The sequence below is a fragment of the Orycteropus afer genome, unplaced genomic scaffold (assembly GCF_000298275.1).
Source record: "Orycteropus afer afer isolate SDZICR_OR568_19922 unplaced genomic scaffold, OryAfe1.0 scaffold00344, whole genome shotgun sequence".
NCBI lineage: Eukaryota > Metazoa > Chordata > Mammalia > Tubulidentata > Orycteropodidae > Orycteropus > Orycteropus afer.
This window is the reverse complement of record NW_006921931.1, coordinates 3,729,391-3,737,229: the sequence shown is the minus strand read 5'-3', so window position 1 is coordinate 3,737,229 and position 7,839 is coordinate 3,729,391.

Genomic DNA, 7,839 nt, shown 5'->3' with positions numbered 1-7,839 from the left:
GGATGGAATTCCTGCTGGGCAAGAATGTGGGTGGGAGGGAGGGATGGTCACACCTCCATTCACTAAGAGGTTGTGGGGAAACAGAGTAACAAGGGGAATATCACACCTTTCCAGTTGTTGACATCTGGAATGTCTTTGCAGTTCCCAGCAAATGGAGCCTATTCTTAAGTCCCATGAATTTGAGAGAATGCTATCACTTTAAATATCCACAATGGTGGAACCTCTTTTAAACATTCAAAATGGCTGTGTCCTCCGGACAGGCAAATGTCACACCTCAGCCCACCTTCCTCTTTGCTGCTTCCACTTTTATTCCCCAGCCACCAGAGCAGTCCTCCATGCAGTCCCTGGCTAGCAGGGCTGAGTTTTATATTAATTCTTAGGTCCTACCACCACTCAGCAATATCCAAGCTGTCTGTGCTATCACAATCACTTCCAGACCTCAGCTCCATATGTGTCTTTTTTTGGTGTTTTCATGCAAATTCTTCTGCTAGTTGGAGTTTAGTCCGCTTCTATATCCTTCCCTTCAAGGCTCAGGGGTCCAGGATTATATTCTCTATCTGTGTTAATTGGTTCCCCTTTTCTTTGTTGAAGAAGTGTGTGTAGTCTTTCTGCCTATTCCATCATCTTGGAAATACCCCTGGTTTTTGTATTAAAGTCAGTTTGATCACAAATTAATATTGCCATTCCTGCTTTCCTTGTTACCATTTGCTTGAGATATCTCTTTCCAATCTTTGATTTTTATTCTTTTTTTGTCTTTGTGTCTAAGATGTGTCTCTTGTAGACAGCATATTGATGGGTTTTGTTTTCTTATCCAGTCGGCAACTTTTCATTTCTTCAGTGGTGCTTTAATCCATTGACATTCAATGTAATTATCATCAAGAATGAATTGGTTGGTGTTATTTTGCTATGTGTTTTTTCGTGCTGTTCCTGGTTTCATTGTTCCATACAATTTCTGTGCTGAGGTCATTATCTTTATGAATCATGTTATCATTTCTTTTGTTGCTATTATCTTAGTATTTGCTAAGTATTTGTGCTTGTCTTCTTTTTTCATTGTGATGTGAAGGTTTATCATTTTTCTTTGAGGTTACCCTGTGATGCATAACTTTCTCCTGAAGTTTAGAACAGTCCCTTCTCTCTTGCAACTCTCTTGACTTCCTCACATTTAGAAGGTCAGTAACTACACTATCCTTTCCCTCTTTTTTGTTTGTAGTTGATCTCATTTGCCAATTGATTTATCTGGTTCCCTTTTTACAATCTTGTAAGCTTTTTTACTTTGGATAATTCCGTAGCTGTGTTGGTTTCTCAGTTATGTCATCTGTGTATTAATGGTTGGTTGTTATTTGCTGTTATTGGTTCTCTGTTCCAAGGACTCCCTTTAGTGTTTCTCTTAAGGTTGGTCTAGTTTTAACAAATTCTCTTAATTTCTGCTTATCTGGAAATGTCTTATTTTCACCATTATATTTGAAGACAATTTTGTCAGGTATATAACTCTTGGTTGGAAATTTTTCTCTTTCAGGGTTTTATATATACTATCCCATTGCCTTCTCACATGCATGTTTTCTGCTGAGAAATCAGAGCTTATCCTTATTTTTTGTCCTTTGTAGGTAAGTTTTTGTTTTCCCTGTGCTCAGGATTCTTTCTTTATCTTTGGTTCTGGTGAGTTTTCTGATGATATGTCTTGGTGATTTGCTTTTTGTGTCTATCCTGTTTGGGGTTCGTTGGACTCCTTGAATGGATATAGTCTGCTCATTCATCATATCAGGGAATTTCTCTTCCAACAAATCTTGGACAATTTTCTCAGTGGCTTTCTTTTTCTCTTCTTGTCCTGGAATTCTGATTACATGTATGTAGGTTATTCCTTTTGATGATATCCCAAATGAACCTTAGACTTTCTTCATTTTGTTTTGATCATTTTTCTGATTGATCCCTTTCCAAGGAAGCATTCAAGTATTTGTCTTCAATCTCTTTAATTCTGTCTTCCATTGATTTGATTCTACTCCTTTGCCTTTTCAATGTGTTATCTATTTCTAAGAATTTAGTACAAATCTTCTGCATTTGTATCTGCAGATTTTGTATCAATTCTATTTTTTTATTTATTTTGTCAATTTGTTCTTGTACTTTCTTCTGAAATTGTCCTACAGTTTTGTCTGTGTTTTCCTTAATTTTGTCAGTGTTTTGCTTGATCTGTCTCTCAACCTTTTGGAGGTTCCTAAATATAATTCTTTTGAATTCCTTATCAGGGAATCCCAATGCTGTTTCTTCAGGGATATGTTCTGGATCTATATACTGCTCCCTCATTGCTACTCTTTTCTCTTGCTTCTTTGTGTGGACTGTGATGGTCTGTTTACCCTGAGACATAGTAACATTGTTATATTTAGATCTCTGTTAACTGTTTTTGAAGGGCAGTTAAGGGTGTATCAATCTCTTCTTGGTGGTTGTTTATTGCTGGCCTGTTGGTGGAGAATGAAGGGGTGGCTCTCATTCAGTAAATGGAGCTGCAGGAGGTGCTGGTGGGTTTGTCATATGGGCGCAGTTGCTGTGTCCCACTCAATTAGATAAAAACAACAATTGAAAAACCATTAAAAAAGTAAAAGCAAGTGAATAAAAAGCACACTGCAAACACAGAGGAACAATCACCAAAAAAAGAAAATAAAAAAGAAAACAAAACAAACAAACAAACAACAAGAAATCCCATAATATATGGGGAGGGGGAAATACAAGAGAAGAGGTAAAGTAGGAGAATAATGAAGAAAAAAAATAGGAAAAATGCAAAAGGAAAAACAAGGAATGGGATTAACCATGAGAAAGGAAAAAATGGGAATCAGGAACAGGGAAGAGAGAAAGAGCTGAAAACTAGAACCTGAGAAGGGAAGAGTATAGAATAATAATAAAAAGAACATAATAATAATAAATAATAATAATTTTAAAACAGACAAAAACAAATAAAGTAAAAAAAAAAAAAAAAAAATCTGAGCAGGGTGGGACAGAGTATCCAGGCTCCATCGGAGCACATAGACTGTGATGGAATTCCTGCTGGCATACAAGGTGGGTGGTCCATTCACCAAGAGGATGTGGGGTATAAGAGTAACAAGGGGAACATTGCACCTTTCTAGACCTTCTTGTCTGGAATGTCCTTGTGGTTCCCATCAACTGGAACCTATACTTAGGTCCCTGGAATCTGAGAGAATGCTGTCACTTTAAATATCCAAAATGATCAAACCACTTGTAAACATTCAAAATGACTGTGCCCTCTGGACAGCCTAAAGTCCATATCTCAGCCTGCCTTCCTCTTAGCTGCTTCCCCTTTTATTCACCAGCCAACAGTGCAGTCCTCTCCAGCCCCTGGCTACCAGGGTCAATTTTTAAGTTAATTCCTAGGTCCTAACACCACTTGGCAATATCTAAACTGTCCATGCTGTCAGGATCACTGACAGACTGCAGCTCCACATGTCTCCTTTGTAGTGTTTTAATGCATGTTCTTCTACTAGTTGGAGTTTGGTCCACTTCTGTATCCTTCCTTTCAAACCTCAGGGCTCCAGGATTATCTTCCGTATCTGTGTTAATTGGTTCCTCTTTTTTGTTGTTGAAAAGGGTCTGTGTAGTTTGCCTGCTTATTCCACCATCTTACTGGAACCTCTCCCACATTTACTCTTTTATTCAACATTGTGTATAGAAGATCCTATTGCTGTTGTTAGGGGCTCTCAAGTCACTTCTGACTTATAGGGATTCTGTGTACAAGAGAACCAAACAGTGCCCAGTCCTCTACCATCTTCACAATCCTTGCTATGCTTGAGCTCATATTTCTAGCCACTGTGTCAATTCATTTAATTCAGAGTCTTCCCCATTTTTTATGACCCTCTACTTTACAAAGCATGATAACCTTCTCCAGAATGGTCCCTTCTAACAACATGACCAAAGTAGGTGAGACAAAGTCTAGCAATTCTTGCTTGCAAGTTGCATTCTTACTGCCCTTGTTCCAGGACAGATTTGTTTGTCCTTCTGTCACTTCATGGTATTTTCAGTATTCTTCACCAACACTATAATTCAAAGACATCAATTCTTCTTTGGTCTTCCTTACTCATTGTCCAGCTGTCCCATGCACATGAGGCAATTAAAAATATCATGGCTTAGGTCAGGTTCACCTTACTCTTCAAAGTGACTTCCTTGCTCTTCAACACTTTAAAGAGGTCTTTTGTATCACATTTTCCCAGTGAAATATGACATTTGATTTCTTGATTGTGGATGTTGATTGTGAGTGCTTATTGGGGATCCAGGTAAAATGAAATCTTTGACAACTTCAATCTTCTCTCCATTTATCATGGTGTTCCTAACTGGTCCAGCTGTGATGATTCTCATTTTCTTTATGTTGTGGTGTAATCCATACTGTAGACTATAGTCTTCAATCTTATCAGTAAGTACTTCAAGTCATCTTCACTTTCAGCAAGCAAGGTTATGTTGTCTGCATATCACAGGTTGTTAATGAGTGTTCCTCCAATCCTGGTGCCTGTTATTCTTTATATACTCCAGCTTCTCCAATTATTTTCTCAGCATATGATCAAACAGGTATGGTAAAAGGATACAGCCCTGACACACATACTGACTGATTTTCAACTATGCAGTATCTCATAGTTCAGTTCAAATGACAGCCTTCTGGTCTATGTATAGGTTCCTCATGAGCACAATTAAGTATTATGGAGTTGGCATTCCTCTCAATCCTATCCATAATTTGTTATGTTCCACATAGTCAAATGTTTTTGCATATACAATAAAACACACATAAACATCTTTCTGGTATTCTTTGCTTTATACCAAGGTCCAATAGAAGGTCCTACTCAGTGCTATAAGGAAAGAACAAGAGAGAAGAAGACACAAATTTAGAAAATATAAAAGTGTGTTTTTCAAAGAAGACATAGTTGTGTAGATAAAAATATTGAGAGTATAAAAGTATTAAAATTACTTTTGTGTATCTGTATGTGTGTATAAATTGACACACTAATATTTCAACATATGTAAGTAGATACAGAGGGCATAGAATATTCAAGGCAATCTTAAAGAACATATTGGAAAGTGTATACATCTAAATATCACGAATTTGTATACAGCTACTATAATTTAATGAATGTGGTATTGCCTCAAAAATAGACAAAAAGACTAAAGAAACAAATAGATATTCCAGAAATAGACCCACACAAAGCAATTACCTTCTTTTGGGAAAAAGCATCAAGGAAATTCAATGGGGAAAAAAAAGTGTCTTTTAAAAACATGATCCTGGAATGATCAAATATCTATATATAAAAGAAAATACATTTTAACTCCTAAATCAAACCATATACTAACTTAGTTTGAGATGAATCATGGACCTAGCTATGAAAATAAAAACTATAAATCTTCTTAAAAAAACACAGCATACTTTATCCTAACTTTGGGATCAATAAAGGTGAAAATTTCACAAATGGAAAAAATCTACATTTTGGTTCTCTAGTGGTATCTAATATAAGATAACACAAATGGTTGATGGCTTTGACAAACAGTTTATTCTCTTACATTTCTGGAGGCTAGAAGTCCAAGTTCAAAGTGCCAAGCTCTAGTGGCTGGGTGAAGTCCCCTTGACCTTAGGCTTCAGCTCTGTCTCTTGCTCCCATCCCACTGAAGCTAGAGGTGTCTCATAACTCAGGCAACTGCTGGCTGCTGAGGCTGACAAACCCAAGGTTGGCAAATACAATGGTACAGTCCCATGATTATTGAAAAACATGGCAGGCCACTAGTTCAAGTCCAGAGATAGTCCCATGATTGGCAGACCACATGGCAGGCCACTCTCAGATGACTCAGCCAAATGCAGTAGCCAAATGTGCCAAAAAGTTCCCAAGACCTTTCCCAAAGCTGCTTCTTGCACTCTAGAAACATATCACATCTCTAAGGCAGCTATTCAGCTGCTCCAGTAGATTCCATCATGACATTGATTACCAGTGTTATCATGGGGAATAATTACATCCTGCTGCCCAACCACCCCAAACCAAGCCCAGCCAAATTGACACATAGCCTTAATTATCAAACTACATAATATAAAATTTTAGAAAATGAGAAATAGTCTGACAGACTTTCACCAAATAATATGCACAGATGTCCAAGTGACATATAAAAACTTGTTTAATACCATTAAGCCAAAACCAAAAAACCAAACTCACTGCCGTGGAGTCGAATCTGACTCATAACGACACCTCCTTAGGTTTTTGAGGTGGTATCACTACAGAAGTAGATTGCCCAATCTTTCTTCTGAAGAGTTGCTGGTGGGTTTGAACCACCAGCCTTCTGGTTAGCTGTCAAATGCCTTAGGCACTACACCACCTGAGCTCTTTTAGTTGCTGTTGAGTCGACTTGTGGCAACTCTTGATGATTAGTAATTGTTGTTGTTGTTGTTGTTATGTGCCGTCAAGTTGGCCCCGACTCATAGCGACCCCTCCTTGGGTTTCTGAGGCAGTATCACTACGGAAGTAGGATTGTCCAACCTTCCGATTAGTAATTAGAGAAATACAAATTAATACCATGATGAGATCCCAGTACACACTTACTAAAAAGAATAAAAGGAAAAATACCTTTGTTTGTGTGTATGTAGAAAATGTGAAATTCTCCTATACTTTTAGCAGGAATCTAAAATGGTAAGGCACTTCGAAAAACTGTAAGTCTTAAAACATTAAACATTCTCCTAACAAACGTTTCAGCCTTTCTACCCCTATTTATACATGCAACATGGATGAACTTAAAATAATTAAGCTGAGTAAAAAAAGCCAGATAAAGGAGTATACATGTATGATTACATATATATAAAATTCCAGGAAATAAAAACGAATGTATCTGTACCATGAATATCAGGGCTTGGGTCAAGGAGTGAAGAAAAAATGTCTTCAATCCTCACAAAATTTCCATTAGGAGGTTTTAGCAATGGTGCCATTCCCAAGGCTTGCTGAAAAGGAAACCTTTAAATTGAGACATCTGGAAGAGATATGCAGATATACTAAAGAGTGTGCATGAATACTGAAGCTCATAAAAGCTTTCAGACAATAAAAAGACCTTCAGGGAAGGACATTTTCTGGTTCACTTGATTTTGTTGTTGTTGTTAGGTGCTGTGGAGTTGGTTCTGATTCATAGTTACCTTATGTATAACAGATGAAACACTGCCCAGTCCTATGTCATCCTCACAATCTTTGCTATGCTTAAGCCATCATCACAGCCACTGAGTCAATCCATCTAATTGAAGGTCTTCCCCTTTATCATTTATCCTGTAGTTTACCAAGCATGATGTCCTTCTTCAAGGATTAGTCCCTCTTGATAATATGTTCAAAGTACTTGAAATGGAGGTCTCACCATCCTCACTTCTAAGAAGCATTTTGGCTGTACTTCTTCCGGGACAGATTTCTTTCTTCTTCTGGCAATCCATGGTGTGTACTCAATTCTTTGCCATGTGAGGTGATTGAAAACACCATGACTTGGGTCAGATGTGTCTTCGTCCTCAAGGTGACATCTTTGCTTTTTAACACTTTAAAGAGGTCTTTTGTATCACATTTACCCTATGTGATATGTCATTTGATTTTTTTCCCTGCTGCTACATGGATATTGATTTTAGATCCAAGAAAAATGAAATCTTTGACAACTTCAGTCTTTTCTCCATTTATCACAATGTTGTTTATTTGTCTGATTATGAGGATTCATGTTTTCTTTTCTTGCTTTTAGATTGAGATTATGACAGACTAGGGGTGACTGTGTCCTTTTCTATAATTTCCTTTAAATCCTTCAGTGCATTTATGTTTTTGGTAAACTTCTATTTTAGATGGAAGGGCACTG